Consider the following 26017-nt stretch of genomic DNA (forward strand, 5'->3'; position numbering starts at 1 on the left):
ATTTTAACTTTATCTGCTATATTTTGACCCCACCCACCCGTGTCACAGCTTCTTCAGTCTGCTGCCATCTGGGAGGAGACTGTGGAGTCTCTGAGCCAGGACCAGCAGACTGAAGGACAGTTTCATCCACCAGGCTGTCAGGAAGCCTGGTCTGTCCCCCCTTCTAACCCTCACACACTCAAACCCTGGACTCTGACCCCCCAGCCCCTTGTCATCAGGACATCCAAACTAAACTGCCCCCCCACCCCCCACCCCCACCCACACACACACTGATCTCAGGGACTGGTCCTGCCACTTGCCACTTTATTGCATATTGCACATATTGGATAAGTCACTGTAAATCAATAACCTCTATTAACCATACCTAATCTGTTTAACTTCACTATTTGCATCTTTATTGTCTTTTTATTGTCTCCTCAACCCCTTGCTGTTCACTGTTAAATTTTATGTCTATAGTTACATTGCTTAGTGTTCATAGGTTATAGTTATATTCTATTTTTTGATACTTTTTGCTTTTGTTTTTCTACTTTGTTCACTTTGCACCATGGGGCTTAGAGTCTTGTAATTTCAGTTTCCTGTATGCGATGCACATATGGCAAAAACTGACAATAAAACTGACTTTGACTTTTTTGACTTTGATATTTGGATGAATTTCTCTTGCAGCTCATGGGGGCACAAATCCGTCGGTCGATGATATAGGTCACATGAGAATGAATGCACAGAAGACGTTCAGGTTTGGGAACTAGCTGTGCATGTTATATAGCCATAAACTCAGATAGTATAATCAGTTCATTGCAAAACATAGTGTGTCAGTTTAGTTATTGGCCAGCTGTGCACACATTAACTGTGTATTATGCAGTTCGCTTGGGATTGCAGTTAAACAGGAAATGCATGCATGAATTTGTAGATGTAGAGGGAAATGGCAGACTGGGTCAATATTCCTACCATCTTTTAGACAGTTGAATAAGATGCAGATGTCTACTGTGGTCTTTGGTGTTTCCTCAAAGCATTTGTATATTTAATTACATGTGATTTGATTTGCATGAAGGCATGACCCCATGAGGAACAAAACATTTAATATTACTGTCTTACTATGTGAAGCAGATACATGCGTACTATGCAGGTCATTATTTTAGTCCCAGGCTGGTTCAGATAAGACTGCATCTGCGGCTGTGACAACAACCAACTGCACCTGTCAATGAAATCCAGAGAAACCTCCCCTGAAGGCAGCTACAGTTCAGTGTTCAAAACATCAGTGCTCAGAAGTATGCATCATAGACACACTGTGGCCTCAGTGGCCATTTGGACCGCCTACTACACACCTTCTCCCTGATTAGGGAAACATGATGCTGTAGTATGCAGTATGCAACACACACATATTCCTCATTATTCCCAAAACACAAATTGGCTGATGGTGAGAATGCCTACACATATGCATTATTAAAAACATGTGGTGCGCTTTCCTACAGGTATGAAATCAATTTTTACATGCAAACATGTTTATAAATAACCTCAACGGCAAGGAGAGTCAGATCACCTATTAAACTCTACCACTAATGCAGTGCACTGTCATTTGTATTACAGGTAATGAATGTGAACCCCCCACTCCCACCCACCCCTAGAAATGACTGGTAACAGCCACTTAAAACTTGACCTGTCTTTTTCTAACACAAGTTCCTGCATTTTCAATGACGTTTCCATATTTCTAAGATAGGAAACCATTGCAGATTCAATGACACATCTATTTATGCACGCAAGTGTTATGAATGGAAGAGCAGCCAAAATAATCCTCTGTAATAATGATACATCTTCAAACTCTAACTGTTTACAGTAAAGTTTAGTGAGACATTGCACAAGCTACAGCCCAATTAATGCAGTGGCCCAAAAATAATGAGGGAGCTGTTTTAATGTAGACTGGGGCTAATAAGTGGTAATGAGAGCCACCAGCTCAAAAAAGAAAAAGAAGAACCACATTTGCATGCATTCCTCAGTTTCCCCCTGTGCTTCTAATATTTGGAAAGCCTGCTTCCATTTTCTTTATACTTTGTTTGTTTTCCCTTTTTTAGTATGCTCACCATCCTTGTAGCAATGATTCTCTTTCTTTTTCTTAGACTGTGTGTTCATGCAGGTTTTGCACTGCAGTTTTCACCACTGTTTGCTCAGTGATGATAGGCACTGACTGCCCACCATATTGAACTTTTAGTTATTAAAAATACTGCTAAGGCGGCTTAGAGAAATAGAGCATTTTTCAATGCAGTTTTACCATTTTTCCCCCTCAGATTTATTGAGTAATGACTACAAAATATTTCATTAACCGGCGTTGTATTGTAAGAAGTTCTTTAGACAGAAAAGAATAGACTTTTTATGGGTGCATCACAGATAGTGTTTGTCATGTTTTAGTGTTAGGACCCTTCTGGCAATAACCACAATGTGAATTTATTAGGGAGTAATTAGATATATTTTTCATATTACAAAAGTTAATTACCAGGCCGATGGTTTATATCATTGCATATGGGTTTATTCATTTACACAAGAGGAACTGAACATTACGCTCTTAAGTTAATTGTGTTCTCAAAAAAGGGAACATGCACATAAGATAAAATGTAAATTGTACAGAGAGTTGAAGCTAATTTTGTGTTGATTAAAGTTTAATTTCATGTTCTACTGTTCAATTTTTAAAATCTACATTTGACAGAAGAAATTGAAAATCACTGATCTTAAGTTATATTATCCTGTCATACTTAGAGGGCAATAAGTACAGATGACTGTTTTACATAATTTACCCACACCATATTGCAGTCATATGGTATTACATTAGCATGCAGTCTAAGGGAAAACTTGGTCATGCTTCTTCTTTATTACAAACTATGCAGTTCTCTGTCCTTTTGCAATTTAAAAACTATATTTAAATTAGTGGCAACTTCATGACTAAAAGCAGCGGGCAACCTTTAGTTAGTTTTGTGGATTGTCAACCCAGTGCGATTAGAAAAGTGTATGAAATAGTGTTCCTCATTAGGAGCCTAATGATGTGGCTGTTGGTAATCTACACAAGCATGAACAAACAAATAACAAGAAAAATGTCTTGTTTTGCTTGCACATGCCCATGCAAATCTACAGTACGTACATCCAAATATCCAAATCTCACTAAGGATTATCAGTGACAGTGATGCTGTTACATGTCAGAAGACATATGGGCGGCTCAAACAGTAACACAAATTTCCTCTGACCGCCCCCCAGCTGCACAACATAGACAACCTCTGTCTCTCTCCCTGCCTCCATCACTCCCACACAACAGAGAGAAGACAAAGCGACAAGGGGAATAGCATATTTATTCTCACTCTGCTTCCTCCCTCCCTTGCTTAAACACTCAGCTGGATCCTTGCCTCTATTTCTCTGTATTTTTTACTTTTGCTCACTCTCATTGCTGCCAGGGAAAGATTCTCTTTGTTGTTTATCCTCCCACCTCCTGCTACCAACTGTGGGTATTTGCCTCTTCAAACTATCTCCCATTCTCTCTGGACTCCCCCACCCCAACCCTCTTTTTCCAACTCTCCTTCTTTCATACTCTTCCCTTGTCTATTCCAGCTTCAGTGTCTTTATTTCTTTTTCTCTTCATGCATCCCGGGGGGTTATTCTCTGACCACCATTTGTCATAATAGCCTCTCAACTTGGTAAATTCCACAATCCAGTAAATTTGAGTTATTTTTTGCAGGTAAAGAGAACAAAAATGAAAAGAAAATTACTTTCGGGTTCATACTGGTGCACTTATGCAAACGTGGCTTTGTGAAAACTCGTCATGCACTTGGGACCAGACAGGAGCAATCATTCTGAGTTCAAAATGTAAAAATGAAGCCTCATTTATGGTGTAAACCTGAACATCAGTGCGTAGATATTCATGGTACAGAGGGGATCAGATTAGAACTGGAGCCAGAGGAACACTTGCCTGATTTCAGAGCAGGTTAGCTCTGGTGTAGGGTAGATGAACTTTAGTCACAGTTGGATGTGTTTTTTTTTTTTTTTTCCTGTCCTTGGAAACAATAAAAGCTGAGCAGACAAGCTATGCAGCTATACACTGAATAATTCAGTTTGTGGGACATTTGGGAGAATGGCATGTTAAACTTAAGAGTAACATGGGCAAGGGAGCAGGAAGAAAATATGCTGTACAGGGATGACTATACTATTACTATACTAGATTAGATTAGATTTAATTTATTGGTCCCCGTGGGGAAATTCGTCTTCACTGAATGAAACATCACAAGAAAAAGACATTACATAACATACAAGAAAAAGATAACATAACATTACTAGAAGCACTCGGAGAGCGCAGACCTCCGCCAAAGCTGATCAGTGGGCCTCCCCGTGGGCCCCCCCACCCCCGATCACCCCCAAAAGTTAATCATTTCTTCCTTATCCCATTTCCAACAAACCCTGAAAATTTCATCAAAATCTGTCCATAACTTTTTGAGTTATGTTGCACACTAACGGACAGACAAACAAACAGACAGACAAACAAACCCTGGCAAAAACATAACCTCCATGGCGGAGGTAACAAGAAAAAGACAGTAACGTTATACAACACAGATAACAACAACAGTAGTAGTACAATACTATACTATACTATACTATACTATACTATACTATGCTACACTATGCTATACTATTCAATAGAACAGAAACTTTATTTTGTTTGTAGTAGTTTATCACACACATAAACATGCACCACATACCGAAATTCATCTTCTGCACTGTAAAAAAAATCTGTAATTTAACAGAATTTTTACTGTTTATTTTACAGATTTTTCCTGTATTTTTAAGATACAGGAAAATATCAATGAAAGTACAAAAATAGACTGTGATTTTACATGTCAAATGTAAAATAACATGAAAAAACTGTAACTGTGAATAACCATAAAATTTCCATTTTTTAAAAAGATTTTGTTTTTCACAAAAAATACAGTTAAAATACATTTCCAAATGTATCATAATTTCAGAAATATTTCTTTTCTCTTCATTAGATTAAACTGTTAATTTAAAATTTAAAACAAATTGATGCAGGGATTGAAAGACAGTGTTTGACCAATTAGTTTATTGAAAGTCATGAGAATTTATTTGCCACAAGAAAACTGACATAATAGAAAATGTTTTTATTCTATGTGTCCTCCTTCTTTCTCAATAACTGCCTTCACGTGCTTCCTGAAACTTGCGCAAGTGTTCCTCAAATATTCGGGTGACAACTTCTCCCATTCTTCTTTAATAGTATCTTCCAGACTTTCTCGTAATAGTTTTGCTCATAGTCATTCTCCTCTTTACATTATAAACAGTCTTTATGGACACTCCAACTATTTTTGAAATCTCCTTTGGTGTGACGAGTGCATTCAGCAAATCACACACTCTTTGACGTTTGCTTTCCTGATTACTCATATGGGCAAAAGTTTCTGAAAAGGTATGGATAATAGTGTTAGGTATGATTATGACATCAATATATGTTTGGTTTCAAAACAATTGACGTAGTGCCTGCTGAGAAAAAACAACTAAATGTTCATTGTAAATTTTGCTTCCCCACCCTGTGTGTGTGTGTGTGTGTGTGTATATATATATATATATATATATATATATATATATATATATATATATATATATATATATATATGTATATATATATATGTAATTTGATTGTTTTAATACATGTAAATATTCTTTATTCAATTCAATTCAATTTTATTTGTATAGCCAAATATCACAACAAGGTTATCTCAAAGGGCTTTACAGAGTCAGTTGGATGTAAACTTTATTAAACATTAAAAAGTTAAAAAAAAAAAAAAAAAAAAAAAAAAAAAAGCTAAATCTCATGTAAAGTTAGGGCAAAAAAAAAAAAATAATTATGGAAAATTACTGTATTTTTATGAGATGGTTATTTTCCGTTATTTAAAAGTATTTTTTCGGCACCCCTGCTGCCGGACTAGTTCCGTTTTTTACAGGTTATTTTTTACAGTGTGTCTTTAACCCATCACTAGATCATGCATCACACACACTGCATGCTAGGAGCAGTGGGCTCACCATGTCAGGCCCCTGGGGAGCAAATGCTCAAAGGCACATCAGCCAACAACTCTCTACCAGTCCAGGGAATTGAACTGGCAACCCTTCAGTCACAAGCTGACTCACCAGCCAACTCTCAAGCCATCTAGGTCACAGCTGCCCCCACTATACTGTACTATACTATACTATACTATACTATACTATACTATACTATGTGTTGGAGACATATTGCATAATTCAGGAAATTAATTAATTTATATTTTGACCAGTTTTGTGTGATAATTCTTTATAATTTCTATATTTGATTGTTAATATTTGAAATAGTTAGCGCTGGGTGTCTCCTCCCTCCTCCTTCTCCTCCCATTATAATCAGGAGAGAGAGGACAGCGGGGGGAAGCTTTTGTGTCTGAGTAAACCACAGAGAGATTTTTGTTGCCTTTTTTAAATAAATTTACCATCAAGAAAGGAATTTGATCGATCTCTGTAAGTGCTTTTGTGAACCGTGAGTCAAATCTCCACCGAACCTTCAGCAACTTCAAGGAAAAGTTGCCCCCACACTATGCTATACTATCATTATACTATTACTATACTATACTATATTATACTATGCTATGCTATACTATTACTATACTATACTGTATTGTACTATACTACACTATGCTATACTATTACTATACTATACTATACTATACTATACTATACTATACTATACTTATATACTGAATAGCAACAAATGTCAATAACAAAAACAGTGAAATGCTGTGTTTATTGCATTCATTATATATTACTTTGCTGTCAGTCCTGCAGTTATGAAGCAAACAAAATGTATAATGTCAGTAAAATATATATTGTCTGATTCATTAAGGCAGTGTAAATTTGTAAGGCCTAAATTCAGAGGAAGTGTTGAAGGGAGTGGCCAGTTTTCGTAGGTGATCTACCAACAAAATGCAAAGTAACGACCACACACACAGAATGTGCAGGTACATGGAATCAGGGAAGAGGTAATTGACTGACACCACAGATGCACAGGTGCAGGAAGTGGCCTGAAATCAGAGAAGTATAATATATGCATGGTAGATGCAGACACTTTAATCTGTCATGAAAATGAGCAGCAACAAGTCATATTAAACTTAAGTGGAGTTTGAGTTCGGGTTGTTGAAATTTATTCCTTATATGATGTGGATTTGGAAATAACACCAGTGTGGTCTGGTCTCCCCAAGGTATACACATTGACCTCAATCTACTGCAGGTTTTACACTGATTTATATACCTGGATTTGATGTTTCAAGATTCAAGATTAGAGGTGGTTGTCAACTAGATACAATTAAAAAGACAAAATATAATATCAAAAACACTCAAGAATGTGTACATCATTGTAAGAAACACTAAAGAATTAGTGTATCAAGACTATTTCTGGTGAAGGTTCATTGCACAAAGCAGTAACAAACATACAATAACAACAAATGGGAAGTGATGCCATCATTTTCTAATCTCTGTTTTTCTTGTCCACACATATACACAAATTTTAGATTGTAGAGACACATATCTGTCTTGCAAAATATCTGCACAAGTCTGGATGAGGCAGTAAGTGGGTTTGTGCACTTTTCATTTTGATAGCAGCATACTGGAAAATAAGAGGAGACAAAGGAAGGAAAAGTTTTCATCAGAAGAATTGGAGGTATTAGTGGAGGAGGGTGCAATCACACCACAAGTAAAAATCCAAATTTTCAACCCACTTACAGAAAAAAAAGGGAATTTGGTATAGTATTCTTGATAAGGTGAATGCAGTAGGAAGTATAAGCAATTCTGTCGAGGAAATCAGAAAAAGATGGCATGATCTTTACAAAAGAAAAAGTGGTCTTCAGTAAAGCATTGGTGAAGGAGACAGAAGCATTTCCTCCCCCTGACCACTATCTGACTCCATTAAGCATTCCCCATAAAACAAATTATAGGGCTGGATGGTGTTGACTCACTGGAGGTGAGCCAGCAGAGTGTTACAGGTAAATGACTGTTCCATGCTCAAACTGAAATGCTTGCTACCTCTAAAAGGTCAGGCACAGACATTATGCATTTACTAAACTAATGTAACTTAATAATTTGGACATGGGAAACATCATTTTCTGCAGTCATCCAGCCACTGCATTCAGCTGCCACTGACCTTGATCAAGAAGCCCTGGCAGACATTGACTTAAAACTACTGGAAGAACAGGCAATGGTCATTACAGAGGAGTTTTCAAAATTGATAGGCAAGATTTGGGTCGTCTCTGTGACATTACTGGACATAAGGGGACACACATGCACTAGTTGCACACAGTTGCCAGCTGGTCAGAGTAGTGACAAGACTCTCTTTGTCAACTGGGGCTCTTTTCCAGGCTCAGTGGAGAACCAACGACTCCCTGGTGCACATCCTGCAGCACATGACCCAGGATGACCCCCCCACCACCAGCTCCAGAGAGCAGTTATGGCTGGGAGTGCAGCATAGAAGAGGGGGCACAGAAGGTGAAAGCAGCAAGAAATGCAATAAATAGTTTTTGGTTTCTCACCATATTTCAACTTTTCATTTTTTGTGTTGCTTCCACTGTATTTAAGACAAACTATTCATTTAAGCCACAGGTGTCAAACATGCGGCCCGGGGGCCAAATCTGGCCCTCCAAAGGGTCCAATCCGGCCCGTGGGATGAATCTGTGAAATGCAAAAATTACACTGAAGATATTAACTATCAATGGTGTCAAAATCATTTTAATTCAGGTTCCACATACAGACACATACAGTCCAATTAGATTTCAAGTGGGTCAGAACCAGTGAAATATTATCATAATAACCTATAAATAATGACAACCCCAAATTTTCTCTTTGTTTTTTTGGTGTAAAAAAGTAAAATTACATGATAATGTTTACATGACCAAACTATACTTTTACAAAAAATGTGAAAAACCTGAACAAATATGAACAAACAGAAATGCATTAAGAAAAGTAAAGGCAATTTTACCAATATTCTGCCTGTTACTAAATGTTTTGTGCAACTATAATGCACATGTGTAAATGATAAACTAATAAACTGAGGCATAATATTATTAAAATTGCACTCGTTTTTCTTAAGATTATTCAAATTGTTCATGTTATTCGGATTTTTATGGAAGCTTTGTAGATGTAAGCCTGATAATATTATTTTACTTTTTTCACTGTTATTATTTTACTGGTCTGGCCCACTTGAGATCAAATAGGGCTGAATGTGGCCCCTGAAAGCAAAGGAGTTTGACACCCCTGATTTAAGTTATTACAGTAATATGAGTAATTCAAACACCTCTGACAATCCAAAGTCATCATGATTCTGAGGGTGTTTTCATACCTGAATTTCATTTTGATTCAGGGAGTAATGTATTCCAGTGTGTTACAGTGTTGCGCATCACCTTGTTTCAGTTCATGTTCACACTGCTCCATGCCCCCAACACCACTGAATGATTACTTCAATGGTTCATTCGATGGTTACTTATAGCTAACTGTAATACGATACTTATTAACATCTGATTCTACTTCAGTCGTGGTGGAAGTGGACACAGAGGCAAAGCTGTCATCACTGAAGGACTCCACTATATCTACAGGAGTAACAACAGGTTTAGTTCCAAGGATTTTGTTAATTTTGTCAAACCAAAAAAACTTGTCTTTCTCCTCCCGTGAACTTCCACTCCTGCCTAGGCTGTCCCGTACTTTTGTGTAGCATTGCTTTAGTTTTTTTTTTTACTTTGGCATGACATTGGTCAGTGGAACAGTGAAAGCCACATTCCTTCATGCGTTCGCTGAAAATCTTGAATACTTCAGAGTTTTTGTGCGTGTTATTGAGCATTTCCAATATATGTTCATCTTCCCAAATGCCAATGAGGCATTCTATCTCTTCCTCCGTCCAAATTGCTCCTCGACTCATTTTCTCCATTTGCTTATCCGGCAGCTTACGAAAGGTATGAAGCTCAATAAGCTCATTAGCCTACTGTCAGCTTACATCTGGCAGCAGCACTTTTTCGATAGAGACGCTCTGCTTTATGGTAATGTTTGCGACATTGCAAAGTATTATACCCAGAGTGGTAGAGAAAACTGTAGTTGTCTATTTCTATCACTGTGGTCATATTCATACTGTAAATGAACTGCTCTGCAGAGCAATTGCAATCGAGCTGAGACAACCTCTTCCAAACAGTCTCAGCTCGGTTGCTGTGTTCCGAGATGGAGTGCGATTACTGTTTTCACAGATGCCCAATCGAACCAAGCCAAAGACTGGTTTTGGAACAACTGCTCTAATCGATCCAAGTGTTAAACACCCTGAATGACATCAGAAGTGTTCTGATCATTTCAGCAGCCTTTGGGGAGCGTACATTCATTCTATTACCCAAATTATAAGTAATAAATATACTCAAAGTTCTGACTTTCACATCCAACACTGCTGGTCTCCTTGAAATATACTTCTGAACTCTATTTGAAGTTTCAGCCCAGCATCTTTATCTCTGTTTCTCAACTCTTCCATTTCATTAGCCAGCATCCCATAGTGCATTGCAATATTGTGCACCATGCAGCATGCCACAACTATTTGGCAGGACTTTTCTGGGCTGTAAAGAAGTGTTCCCCTGGTTTGTTCCAGTATTTGGATTTGGCTTTTGAGCACACTGAAAGTCCACTGAATGGTATTCAGTGTACTGGTATGGGTCTCTTTATACTGTTTCTCTACTCCTGACTACTACTTCAATCCTAGAGAGTAACAGTTTATTAAAACCTGAAATATTAATTCTTCAAAAGTAATAACCAGCACCTCCCTCTCACTTACAGGCTGCTGTTTCTGAAAACAAATGCATTGTGAACACATCCTGGGAATTTGATGCTGCTCAAGTGGGTGATGAAGTTGACTTGAATATTGACAGTGTGCATGTGGTTTCTGTTCTGGAGTAGGTTTTTTGTGTTATCTGGAGGATGACTTCATCATGGGTCCCCTAAATCACTCCTGGAACATTTGGGACACCCAGTAATGCCTCAGACCTGTGCTTGCCTTCTTGAGACTACATCTCTTGAAAATACCGTTGTTTCAGTAGGTGGCATCTCAGAGACCTGTTGCAGCAGGTGCTGTATGACTCCTTCCAGTTTGAGGCTCTACGTCATCTTTGACCTAATCCAGCAAATTAATTATAACATGTCCCGTCGCTCTATATGTTCATATATCATCTGCGATTCCAGATAAAATAATGTGTATAGAAGATTTTTTTCTCTTCCACCATGCACCATATCAAGTGCAAAATGGTTTTAGACAGTTTTTTTTCTGTATCATATACTGGTGCAATTAGCAGTAAATTCAGAGTGACAAACCTTGTAAATCAATAGAAATTACTTTGCACAAGTTATTAACAAACTTTCCTCCATAAATTTTGCACTCAATAATGGGAATTTATTATAAATGTATATGCAAGCAGGCCAGTTGCAAAAGTCAACATTTGTTTTTTGGGTGCCAAATGCAGGTTGGCTCCAGCACTGTGTTGGTAAATGTGGTCCTTAGTGCATAAGATATAGATCACAACAAAGTCTATAGCCTTCATTTCTCCTTCCCTTACTGTTGGGGGTAAAATGTGACTGAAACATAGTGGAACAGTAATGCATCTGGGGCTGGATACCACCCTAGATACAATGGGGAAGGAAGGGAAGAAGAAGAAGTCCAATCTGAATTTCTGTCCTGACTCTAGAGACAACCCTATTCCTTCTGTAAATGTAAACGGCACTTTCTGAAGTAGCAAAGACACAAGGATTGTCCACTAATGAAAACATAACTATGAATATCATATCGAAGTGGCTACTGAAACAGTACTGTGGCACGAAATATCGGTTTGTTTATTACCACAGAGTCAATCAGCGCCCTTGTTATATCATGTCTAGACTGGTAGATCAAAAGTACCCAGGCAATCAGATAGCAAATAGGTTGGACTTAAAGACAGCAGAGATTAGCTCAGTTGGTAATGTTCAGAGTGCAGAATTCAGACCACAGCACTCAACACACAACTGACGCTGAACTGACAACGCCCACCTTCTCCGGCCCCAATTTCACTCACTGCACAGAGCAAAGAACACCATAAAATAGAGTATTTAGAACAATAATTCCTATTCTATACTATGTACTATCACTAATTTGTTGTTTCTTCCATCAATTGCCACAGTACTGTGGTAGCAAAATGCACAAAAGAATGCACTGATGTATATGCCTTATATCACCACAGTACTATGGCAACAAGAGGATAATGAGTTCATGTAACAGTATCCATGATTGGCTCTAGTACAAATGCTAACATTTGATTGGTCTGTGGCAATAGACAAACCCATATTTTGTGCCACAGTACTGTGGCAGTAGCCATTGCCATATATTGTCACCTTCCCAAAATAGTTGCCTAAGTATTTTTTTGATAAAAATTCTTCTTCTTCTTCTTCTTCTTTTTTTTTTTTGCCTAAATCGTCAAAGACTCAATTTCTGGTAAAGTTTTTTGTGTTTCCTAAAATATCTGGGGAAAAAATGCATGCAAAATGCAGCATGTATAACCTTTTATAAAGTTGAACTCTTTAAGATTTGTCTGAACAGGAACATTACCACTGATACCCTTCCAGACGGTACACTGTGTGAACTTTTTCTCAGAAATGGGCTCCTACCAAAAATGACTTTCCATCCAAGTAGAGGATTACACTGTTATCTGCTTAGGGTTGTTGCCTCTAGAATACTAGTCAGGTAAAAGTAAGCAGCTAAGCTAACTATAGATTTTCTTACAAATTTCATGGTTTTTCTTTTTCTGCTACGTGAGAAAGGTCCAGAATTCCATACTAACTTTTTTTTTTATCATTATGACTTCTACATCCAGATACTTAACACCTTACTTCTGAACTATAAATACCGAATATAAATGTGAACATGGAGACAGTGTTGGTTTAGTGCAGTTTTTTGAGCAATCATTGCATCAGAGATACATAACAAAGAGTTAATTGTGTCAATCTGAGGTAAAAATGAGTTGGCCGTGTTTTTGAATAGAGACAGACAGATCAGGTCAGCAGTGGGACAGTGGGTAAGTCAAGGTTAATAATAGGTAGGCAAAGGGATATTCTTACACGCCTGAGTACACAGTAATTGAGAGTAATTAAATGCTCTCCAGTTGGGACCTGAGCTGGGACGACCTGATTTGAGCTGAAAATGAAAAGGGAGATTAAATTTGACCTGAGTATGTGGGATCTGCAGGTAAAACACACTCTAAGCAGTTTCCATTTTGGCAAGCACAGAGATTTAAATTCTGTGCAGCTCCTGAGTCAGGACACATCTATAATACATAGGCCCGTCTAATAGCACTGAAAGATTAATATTAGTGATAAGACTGAATTTAATAGATATGACATCACTTCCTCCACACGTCTGCATGAAGAGATGTCTAATGTGATCCATAAGGAGAAGTTGTAAAAGGTCAAAGTAGATCTTGAAATTACATTTAATCTCAGAGACTAAGCAAACGAAGTGAACATAGGCACTGAGACAACACCCGCTGGGTTTAGGAGTACCATTCTGAAGCCTTAAGTTTGCACTGTGGCCATTACCATCTTGGCTTTTTTGAGCCAGAGGTAACTATATTTTACACCAGAATATGAAGTTGAGCAGGACATTTTATCTGTTTTTGTTTTAATTTGCCTGTTGTATTTGCTTTTACTGTTTTAGTGGTGTTCTTCACTTCTGCATTGGCTTTTTTAGTATAGTTTTAAAGTACTTTGGGCATCGTTGGTTGTTGTAAATGTGCTATACAAATAAGTTTGACCTTGACATTGACCTTGAGAATATCTAAGTTTATTCAGAGTGTCTGATTTAATGTGAATTTCTTGATGGAGGTGGAAGATGATATAGGTATGGGGGTGCTGGTGTCCACCCCAGTTACACACTGGACATGTTGCCTCTTCATCGCAGGACCGATACCATACAGATGAACCACCAATCACTCTCACATTCACACCATTGTGCAATTTAGAACAGTTCACCTACTAAGGTGCATGTCTTTGGGCGACTGGAAGAGGCAATCGTACCCAGCAACAATACACATGGGGAGAACATGCAAACTCCACCCCTCCCTCCGCCTTCTTGCTGTAAGGCAACAGTGCTAACCACTGCACCACTGCACAACCCTTTCATGAAACTATTCCACAACATTATTTTAATGGTATTGTTAGTGGAACTTCTTAACCAAACTACAGTAGAGCTGTCTGGGGAAAAAAAAAGTTTAATTCCTTGAACAGAATCTCCAAAAGTCCAACCCAGCAGGGAGCAAGCTGTCAAACTCAACTGTCACTCAAACCCTGCACTACAGACAATCTTCTATTAGTCTTCAAAATGTTTCAACTGAGCAATAAAGAACCACCAGAGCACTTATTACACAGTCAAAATAAAGTGTATGAGACCATAATGACTTCCAGGAAAAAGAAAAAAAAAAAGGTTGACTCTGTATTTCTTGAGAGAAGTTTAGTGGAAGTCAAACTGGAGTCAGCATTCTCTACCAGTACCATCACTGGTTTTACACTGATAATTCAGCATTTGCACCACTTTCAAAACCACACATGTTGACCCTCTGAACCCCACCCCCACCCCTCCCCCCGCTTTTTTTTGTGTTATGCTGAACTGTGAAAAGAAAATCCTAAAAATGTGCATATTGGGACTTGTTAAATATGACATTTTATAACAGGAGTTAAAGCTTTGTATGACTTTTGTCACCAATTTTTCACCAAATCTGTAAAACCCAATAGCCTAGGTATCACGAATCCAGAAGTCTTACCTACCGGCTCTGTTTGTAAACGCGTGAAGTGTTTATGGTGGAGTACACTTGGAAATTGTTCACCATGAGGGAAGAGATTCAGGTGCGTAATCACAGAAAGACTTATGGATTCGTGATACTTAGGCTATGACTTGTGTTTTACAGATCTGATGAAAAACTGGTAACGAAAGTCACACGCAGCTTTAACAGAGAAGAACAGTAATACTCAAATACTTAATTAGACAGTTCGTGTTGGGTAGGTCAACACCGGACGGATCTACAGGGGGGCAAAAGGGCAGCTGCCCCTCCACTGTAAAGCCTTGCCCTCTCAGATGCCCCTCGACTTCTGTGTCCCTAAAACTGGACTTGTAAATACAAAGTGCCACTATGTACACAGGCCCCTCAAAGAACTGAAACAAAAAAGAAATTTACAAAAAATTATCTTAAAACATTGTTTTTATTCTTCTACTCAGCAACATCTTCTACAAATCAGAACCTTTATTTGTAATCTATATTTTTTTATTTTTTCTATTAATACTTTGTAAGAGCTGCACAGGTTTACTTTGTTTGAACAGTGGTCATTCCAGTCCCTGAAACTAGCATTATTCATGGTGAGGAAGTCCAAATTGTGCACATGTACAAATATCTTGGTACTGTGTTTGATTCTCAGGTCAGGTTCAACAAAAACACAGAGTCAAAAGAGGTCAACAAAGAACCCACCTACTGCGGAGGCTGAACCCTTTTAGTTCATTCATTCATTTTCTGAACCCACTTTATCCTCACTAGGGTCACGGGGATCGCTAGAGCCTATCCCAGCTACTTATGGGTGAAGGCAGGGTACACCCTGGACGAGGTGCCAGTTCATCGCAGGGCTGACATACAGAGACAAACAATAACTCTCACATTCACACCTATGGGCAATTTAGATTAACCTATTAACCTATCAGTGCATGTCTTTGGATGGTGGGAGGAAGTTGGAGTACCTGGAGAGAACCCACACAGACACAGGGAGAACATGCAAACTCCACACAGAGACCCTTTTAGTTTTTCTATTTTAAGCAGTTTTTATCGTTCTTTTATTGAAAGTCTTTAACTTTTTCTTTTCTTTTCTAATGAGCTGTCTGTGAAAGACAAGAACAGTCTCAGCAACATTATAAGGTCTGAGCCATTGTAGGAGTCCAGCTAACAAACTTGATTTAAGTATCTATCTATCTATCTATCTATCTATCTATCTATCTATCTATCTATCTATCTATCTATCAAGGTTTATTTTTAGAATTAGAAAATGCCTTAACCTTTTATAGGGCACACATAGAAATACATAGAAGTTCCAAATTTCAACCTTAGTGTGTTATTGGAGGACATAACAAGACTTTATTACTTGTATTATTTGTACATTTTTTCAAAATTTTGTATTGTCATGTAGAAAATCAAGGTCAATGAAGTTACCATATTTGATTCCTTGTCCATAAGTCCGAAAATAAAAAAATGTCTGTCTGTCTGTCTGTCTGTCTGTCTGTCTGTCTGTCTATCTATCTATCTATCTATCTATCTATCTATCTATCTATCTATCTATCTATCTATCTATCTATCTATCTATCTATCTATCTATCTATCTATCTATCTATCTATCTATCTATCTATCTATCTATCTATCTATCTATCTATCTATCTATCCATCCATCCATCCATCCATCCATCCATCCATCCATCCATCCATCCATCCATCCATCCATCCATCCATCCATCCATCCATCTATCATGCATTAATACTTGAGTAAAACCCTTGATCTGCTGCTGGGGTCAACAAAACCTTCCTTTGAAAAGGACAGTAATATTAGACCTAGTAGTATAGAATATAGCTTTCTGAAATACACATAGTACAAACAACCCACTAAGTCTGATAAATACTTGTATATCCTCCTTAATTGAAATACAAACATTTAGGCATAGATACAATGTTAAACAAAATAGAGCAAAACTTTACAAATATAGATTTTTCTAAAATGTCTTTCCCTTTCTTATCATGTGTCCCCATTTTCCCCAATGATATGACATACCTCTGGTACCTCTGGTATAGAGGTGAGTTTTTTTTTGTTTGTTTTTTTTTTTTTTTTTAAATGACAACTTTAATTACAAAATTCTGGTTTTAACCACTGAAATATTCATAAGCTATCTGGTTTAATTATAGTCCTTTGAAAGTAGAGTAGAATTGCTATTTCTATAGAAATGAGTGAAACACATGTCAGTGTGTCATTGCTAAATGCTCCTAAGCCTGTTGAGTGATCATACCGTAAAGTTATTGCTAAGGCAGTAATCTCTTCTTTAATGTTAACAATTATTAATCCATACAAAACGGACTAAAATAACACCTACTATTGTGCAGTGTTCTTGTGTTGTGAAAGTGTAAATCCCTAAGCAGGAACACAGGAGCACCTTATTAATTATGCACTATATGGTGATTACTTATTCATTGACAATTAAATCAAAATCCCTAAGAAAACGGAAATAAGACATGTCACATATGCATTTGTGAATGCATTTCTTAGTGACTGATTGTCCTGAGAGACGTGCTTCTCTGTAACACATGTTGTTAGAATTCAGAATAAAGCTTTATTTTCTACAGACTGGAGCAAGATGGGATTTGATTTTTCTACTGGGCTCTCCTGGGTTTCAATATGTTTCTGATCGTAAACTAGAGTGTGCAAACTGGCTCTTAAGGCAATTTGAGAAAGGTTGAAACAGAAGGTACAAAACAAACAGGACCACAGCCCCCACTTCTGTTGACAGGAGAAACTTTATGTTGTTAAAATATTTACACAAAAGGCATTTAAACTTTATAATCTGTGTTTAGTAAAGGTAAATGGGATTGTTTATGCCAGGACATTAGCAAACCTGTGCTTCAGAAGACGAATACTAGCCAAAGATTATAAAAACATAAGATTATTATAGTATTCTGTCATTTACCTTTGAAACTAACAAGCTCTGGTTATTAAATGTCCAGAGGTTTTAAGATGTTGAAGGACTTAACTAGAAATGAGATATAATATACATACAGTAAAACTAAAAGGGCAGTTGTGTTTTCTACCATATCCTGCATTGTGTAGCTCAGTACAGACCTCCTCTTCATCTCCTCTAATTTCTCTTTAATAGCAGGTTATCAACATGCATTAAGGTGCATTAGTAGGTGTGTGATGGACACAGCCACACAAGGGTAATATCTTCATAAACACACCATCATCTTATTAGTTTCATATCATATTATTTTTTTATAAGTTTGGTTAGTAGCACATGGTTTTCATTTGCAGTCAGTCATTTAACATACACAGTTTAGTTTATTTTGTATTTCTTTATTTTTTAATCTTACGCTGTAGATATAGGTGCACATATATTGACAGTGTAGGGTGACAATGAAATGATTTGTTTTGTTATATTAATCCTTGTTTTTTTTTGTGTGTGTGTGTGTTTGAGTTACAGTGTAGAGTGTCTTGGCACCATCCTGCTGTGGGGAAAAAGGCGTGGCTAAGGGTGAAGCAGAGCTATATACTGCAGCCACCTCATCAGGAAGAACCACGGGCTGTGTCGGCATGGGGGGATTTAGTGTCATCAGGGTTTCAGTTGTATTTAGTTATAGTTAGTGTTCATTTAGTTTTCCCCTTGTTTGTTTCATTATTTGGCCAAACCACTATATATATTCCCCGTTGTTTAATTTTGTTAGGTCAGTTTTTGTCAGTTTGTTTGATACCTCAGTTTGTGTTCTCAGCCTTAGTTGCTATTATTTTTGAGCACAGTTGTTATGTTGACCTCTTTTATATATTTACTTGTTAAAATTATCGTTTGTAATCCTTTTTTTTTTTTTTTAATAACTTTGGGTAAATAAAAACCCACTTGTGAAACTTTAGTCCTGTCTCTTGGTCATCTTGCTGCTTGGTCCCTAACAAGGTGTGATTCCATAAAATATCAAGCAAATGAGTGTGAATATTTACATTTATTTCTTGTGATTTTTCAAATTATATTACTTCCATAAATAGGTCCTGAGGGAAACAAACAAGGCTACATAATGTCATCATTTTTACCCCAGTTCAGTCTCCTTATCCGTCTACACTACTAGTTGTGTTTTCACCACTTCTAACCATGTTTTAGTGCTGTATGAGAATATCAGAATACTCAGGAATCTATTTGCAGACTGATCTCATGAAATCTCGTTGTATATGATGCCAGTTTATTGCATTTGGTGTGCCACACGTATGCATTTTCATCCTGCCATGCGTTATTTAACACCATTTGATGGCGTGTCAATGCGCTAGCCGCTAATCGATAACACCTAACCCTAGTGTTAGCTGCTAATCGTGCTAATGGCATGTTATTTTACATGGCGTAACACATTGAAAGCTTATAATATGTACAGATAACACCCAATTAAAAGTGGTGTTATCTGTATGCAATTTGTGATATCATGTTGCTATTTGAAAAAAAAAAGTCCATTTCCCATGATGTGTCTTTAACCCTTTCATGCATAGTGGTCACTACAGTGGACAGTTATTCTCCAGCTGTTCTCTTATATATTCATGGGTTTTATTGTTTTAGTTCCATATCAGCCAACACAGTGGACGCTCATGCATCATCCCATAATACACTGACATTCATACCATTACTGTAACTTTGCTGTTCTTGATAAACCTGATCTGCAGTAGCATCTATGAGTGTAAATCTATTGCTAATTGTTATTGGATTGTAATTAACAGTTTTCTTTAACAAAACTTGTGTTGTTGTTTTTTTTTTTTCTTTTTTTTTGCAACTAGTATTAAAGTATGTTAAAATATGAGGAAAATATCAGATTAGCTGCATTAAAAATGTTTTTATTTTATAGTTGTCACACAGTTCTGATAATGGGTCAAAACACAGTAATGTCACATCTGAGAGCGAACTTTAATTGATTGCCATTCCAACATGTATTTCAATATAAAGTAGCTCCTTTTTTTTGGACAATCCCTTATGGTCCGACTAAAGCAAAAATGAATTAAAAAAATAAAAATGTGGGTCATTTAGCAACATTAATTTGTCAAATTGTCTCTAAAGTGTCCCGTCAGAGAGATTTCAAATACCATGTTTTGACCCTAATGGGTTTTAAATACATGGTTCTTTGCTTCAAAAAAATTAAACACATGTTTTATATAACTCAAAAAAAAAAAAAAAAAAAAAAAAAAAACTTTCAAAAAAATTTCAAACGCATGTTTTTTCATGCCTAAAGAGGAATAAAAACAATCAGGGAAAAAAAATCTTGACTAAGGTTCTCATAATTCATTCATGACAGGGTTAATCTGTTCTGGAAAAATATACTTTATAGTAACTTTTTTTTTTTTTTTTGTGAAACTGTGGAAGTTTTAGCAAATTTTGTCCGTCCCATAAATATTTTCCAAATGCAAGACCTCATTGAAGAATAGATATTTGGCAAGTACTATTGCAAGCCTTACAGTGTGCAAGACTTTTATGAGAAACTCAAACTGTACATATAGTAAGTACATGAAAACACACCAATTGCATTGATTATGCAAATCTGATCGTGTGTGAGGTGACTAAAAAGTGTATGTGAATAGTTTGTATAGATGTTTTTGTGTTATTGTAAAAAATATACAGAAAAAAAGTGTGTTCGCAAAGGAAGCAGAATTGATTTAATTATTAGTTTGTAAAATGGGGGTGGGAGTTCATAAGTTATACTTCTTCCCACTCCGAAAAATTTTGTTTGACCATGTTGTATGGTTCCTTGTTATCTGATGATTCTATGTGCTCAAAATAAAACTAAACTAACTAAACTGTCTCGAACAATGTTTGACAGGAGTTATTATACTCTATGAAGTACCATGTGTCTGAACCTTTAAACACCAACAAAGTATTACTATTTGTTTAAAATGAAGAAAGTTAGATCTATTATCATGCATCTGTTTTAAAGAGACAAATTAAATACACTTCATTTATATGAAGAGAAGAACTTTATAAATGTGTAATTTCAGCATCTCTAGTCCATGCAGTGTTAATCACTTAAAGCTATACCTACTGATGTGGCATTTCTCACAGCACTTAGTAAAAGTTTGAACATGAACAACCCGCCTCCGTCCAAAGCCCCGCCCACTTCCCTCTGCCTGAGCACTGAGGCTCCTCCTCCTCTCTCCTCCTCTCATCTGATGCGCGATGGAAACGGAGGAGGAAGCAGAGGTGGAGGTCTGGTCCATTTTGGCGTGTCTGCGGACCCCTCCCTCAGTAATCAGATACATCATCCACCTGCGGCTCCTGTTCCATCAGTAGACCTGGTCTGTGCAGTACTGGGTCAGTGTCTTCACTGCAGTGCCCAGGGGATGGGCGCACGCACTGTGAATGCGCGGCCTCCGCGAATTTTCCGTGGGCATTTGAGGTTTCATAGTCCATAAAATTATCATCCTACATCATCTTACATTGTGTGACACCATGTACATGTACCTGTATGAGTCCCACCGTCATAAAAGCTGAGCTTTATGCAGACCTGTTCAGTCCAGTACAGCTGACTTCCGGACTTTTATCTCCATCCTTCATTCATCAGACTCCCGTTTGTGCCCCTCAGTTGTCGTTTCTGTTCATAAATCCGTTTTTTCCCTTCCACATGTGCATGTCAGTTCTATCCAAACACATCCTAGACAGTAGACTGTGGTCAGTGACAGGAGAAGCAGCGCCAGTGAAGCGTCAGATTCAGAGGTACACATATCGGATGTGAGACGGCAATAATGGATCGAATGCTGGACGGCCGTAATGGATGATTGACAGGAGGCTCAGTCAGGTTCGGCCAATTATTTTATTCGGACTGACTAAAATGATTGGTCAGACTTTTATCAGAAATATATGAGAATTAAACATTTTTGAGTTTCAATACCTGGCGGATTTCTTTTACATTTTAATTTGGCACACACTTATTAGGAGCATTTTAAGATGACAAAAGAAAAGTGTAAAAATGCCACATCATACGGTATAGCTTTAAGTAGAACCACAATTCCAACATATTATAAGCAGTATATACCGATTGGGATGTCTTTAAAATTCATAACAGCATGGCATGTGTCTTTGTAATGCCCTTAACAGAACCTATGATATCATCACTGAGATCAGTCAACACATTAAGTTCCTAATAGAGGCTGAGCAGTTGTCTAATCACTTGATTATGGTCGCTTGGGGACCAGATGGAAGTAAACACAGACTCCTATCAACAAAACAAAAACACTTGCGTTCGATTTCATCTGACACGCCTGTCTTTCCCTTCTTCACCGCATGTGTTTGTCTGTCTCCTCAGATTACCTCTTCCTTGCAGTTTCTAATTTTTTTCTACTTTTTATTTGTCAAATAGTAAATTCTGTGTATCTTCCTGTGGAGGTTTGTTTTTTTTTTTTGCATGTCGTGGATTCCAATTCAAAGAGACAGACACCAATTTATGTGTTTTTGCTTGTGAAATCTGTTATAGCTGTGTTTGTCTCTGTTAAGACAACTATCTTGAGTTGATTATGTACACAGAAATACTGAGATTGAAGGCAAGTGAGGGCAACTTTGTTTTTCATGCATTTTTCTAAATAGATTCAAATTTCTTCCTCCTTCGCCGACTTAAATCTGCTGAGTCTCAAAACAAAAGCAGTGAAGCTGGAAGCTAGGCTTATTGGCTGTAACATTTTGATTTATATTGTTTAATAATGTAGCTTTGTTGATTGTCTTCTTGCCAAACACAAACCATTTTTGTTCCTCATCACAAGTGGTCCTTCAGACACCTCTGTCATTCAGTCAGTGTTTCAAAGATTTATTTATAACTGAGATATTCAGTTAAGGAATGACTAAGACTGTGTCCGCTCTAATATTATACCAGATACATCCCAAAATGCCATGTGTGTGAAGAGCTTTTAAGGTCTCACATCTAAATGTGTGTAAAAGTGGTTAAATTGAGTCATAAATGCTGCCTGTCAACACAATGCATCAGTAATTCTTGGCCTGCTAAAACATTTTACACCTGTCTTATGTAGCACAGATTCCCCATATCTCACGTCTAATAGCATGTATTTCTAAACGGATATTTTCTTTATCAGATTGTTAAAAAAAAAACAGTTCCCTGAAACCAGAACCTCCCTCATATAATACATGGATTCAAAAAGTTTGGGATATTTATCAGATGCAGCAGATCACATACCTGCTCAGGCTTCAGAAAACCATATTTCCTAAAAGATGGGAACCTATGTTACCTTTGCTGCTGCAACAATATTTATTGGTGATGAAACACTCCATGTTGTTTATCAAGGTGTTGTCATTCTGCTTCTGAAGAAGATTTATATCTACAGCCTTTTTTTTTTTCTTTTTTTTTTTGGAAGTGAACATTGTTTGTTTGCTATAATTGTTATTGTTTTCCCTAATTTTCATCCTGTGTTGCTTGTGGAGGTCTGTGAGAATACAATTGCATCTGTGTAGGGGAAAAAGAAACTAACTGAACTGTTTTTGAATGTATACATTGTATTGTACTGAAAAAGAGAACATCTAATAAAGACTAACTTCAAAAAAAAAAAAAAAAAAAAAACAGTTCCCCATTCTGATTTAATGGGGAATCGTTACCTTCTTGTCCCTATGGTCTAATCCCTTGTTCACTGCAGATAAAAGAACACTTCAAAATAATATTTGGCAACAAAAAAATATTAAATGTACATCACAATTAATTACAAAAGAAAAAAACAATTGTGTCATTCAAAGAGTTAAAAAACACTATGGATCAAAAGACTCTGAATTTCTAACTTACCTGCTAATTACCTCCGCCAAGGAGGTTATGTTTTTGCCAGGGTTTGTTTGTTTGTCTGTTGTTTGTCTGTCCGTTAGTGTGCAACATAACTCAAAAAGTTAAGAACAGATTTTGATGAAATTTTCAGAGTTTGTTGGAAATGGGATAAAGAAGAAATGATTAAATTTTGGTGGTGATCGGGGGTGGGGGGGCCCACGGGGGGGGGCACTGATCAGCCTTGGCGGAGGTCTGTGCTCTCCGAGTGCTTCTAGTTAAATCTATTTTGAAACCTTTGTTAATGCAGCAGGGTACAAACAGTGGGGACAAAAAGGAACTTGAAGCCAAACTAAAATGTATAGTCTCCCAGAGGAGCACCATCTCAAGTATGTACAACTTGCTGTGTAAAACTAAGGCTATCATTAACTACCCAACTAAAACACAATGGGCTCAAGATATTGGTCTTCCTCTTTCTGCCTCACAATGGGATGCAGCACTACAAAAATTTACCAAAGTATTGAAATGTGTCAGGTATAAAATTATACTGCTTTAGTTATTACATAGAGCTTATATCGTACCACAAAATGTAATGAATAAGGAAAAATCCACTTTGTACTGGCATGGTAGTGGGGCAAAAGGCAAACTAATACTGTGGCAATGCCCAGCTGTGAAGTTATTTTGGAGTATTGTTGTTGAAAAATAATCCTTGCTGTGTGATGTGCAGATATCAGCATGCCCAATAGAATGCCTACTGGGAATAAGAAGCCAAAATGTAAAATCAAATATAATGGATAAAATACCGTCACTGGGATTTCTATCAGCAAAGCGCAATATACTGATAAACTGGAAGGACTGCAAACACAACTGTTTTAGTACAAACAGTTGGTACAGGGACTTTCTTCCTTTCTATGGAACAGGCCTCATATTTTGGACTCTCCCAGTGAATTTAAAACACCAGGGCCATGGGCCACTGTCAAATCTTATTAAAAAAAATATATTAATTTGATGGTCCTGTACTTTTTTGTCCAACAAACTTTACAAATGTAAGCTCTGTAACCCCCCACCCCTATTCCAGCCTTGTCTCTGTATGTGTGTGCATTATTTTTTATAACTGTCAGAAATTATTAACATAAAAAAAGATAAATCTAAAAAAAAAAAAAAAAAAAAAAAAATTCTGTCCACAGAACCTTTGTTTTACAAAATATCTCTGTCCATATGACAACTCAAAAATGACGATAAACCAGTACACATACTTAGACAAACTGTTTCTAGTGGGTTTAAAACTGAGGATAAAACTAAATGTATCAGAAGTACAGGCTCTATTTGTCATGAAGGTGAGAAGTAATGACACAATAACGTCATTTTCTAACTCACTTATGTTACCTTAACCCATAAAGTCCCAAACATCCACTCTTGACCAAAAGCATCCACTGATGTAAAATGTTTAATACCTGTTGATCCACTAATCCTATCAATGCATGTAAATAATTGGTGTAAAATGCAGTTTGTCATCTTTTCATGGTCATCAGATATGACCCATTTGGATGTTCAGAGGCTCCATCGTTACCGTGGAAACACCCTCATCTTCTACAACAGTGATTCACCAGTAAAACCCGTGGAGTTGGATCAATGACAGTGGATGGAGACACTTGTTTTTATGTTCAGCTATTGATATCTTTGCTTTTATTCAGTTTTTCTCTGTTTTGATATAATAACCCTCTACTTTAATCTGACCTGTTATGGACATCTGCATGGTGACTGAATTAAATATAGGAAAATACCTGATTTTCACTGGAAAAGTGCAAAATAAAGGAGATAATATTACAATAAAAGGAGATAAGTCACTTAAAAAAGGTTAAATACGAAGAAAAATTAATTTGGGGACTGCCACTAAAGTAGCACTGGGTGTTTATGGGTTAAGTGGTGGTTCACATTGTCAAAGTTCATTCTTTACATTATGTGGATTTGTCCATTACATCGGACCAGTCTTCCACACAGATACACACAACTTTTAATAATTTACACTTTGGAAAGCATTTTAGAAATATCAGTTTGTGCAACATAAAACACTGTTTACATGAGGACAAGAGGCCTAAATGTAGAGGAAATATATCCACTTGGTATGAGTCTTGCACTTGTACATCATGGCAGATTAAAGTGTAGGTTAGTGCTCAACTTTTGCCTTCCAAGTTTACAGCAGTTAGTGAAGCAACAGCTATTACAAGCAATAAACCTTTAACAGCAGATTTAAAACACTGTAGAAACAACAAAACAAGGATGTACAGGTACAAATTGGTCTGAAGTTTTAAATGAATTGGAACCTACAGGTCTTGGACAAAACTCAGTTCTAATTTATCTGTTTTGCTGAAAAAAGAAAAAGACTTCACTCGGTTAAAGACGCATGTGTCAAGGTATAACAGAA

At 37.0% G+C, this 26017-nt stretch overlaps 1 long non-coding RNA gene across 1 annotated transcript; it reads right to left on the reverse strand.

Moving 5' to 3' along the window:
* Positions 1 to 485: 485 nt before the first annotated feature.
* LOC115429773 (uncharacterized) lies at positions 486 to 20344 on the reverse strand. Its single transcript, XR_003936834.1, has 3 exons — positions 20334 to 20344; positions 7579 to 7582; positions 486 to 624 (listed from the first exon to the last, which is right to left on the reverse strand). It is a non-coding gene; the product is annotated as an uncharacterized LOC115429773 (long non-coding RNA).
* Between the last annotated feature and the right edge of the window lie 5673 nt (positions 20345 to 26017).

Source organism: Sphaeramia orbicularis, chromosome 12 (genome assembly GCF_902148855.1).
Source record: "Sphaeramia orbicularis chromosome 12, fSphaOr1.1, whole genome shotgun sequence".
In the NCBI taxonomy this organism is placed as follows: domain Eukaryota; kingdom Metazoa; phylum Chordata; class Actinopteri; order Kurtiformes; family Apogonidae; genus Sphaeramia; species Sphaeramia orbicularis.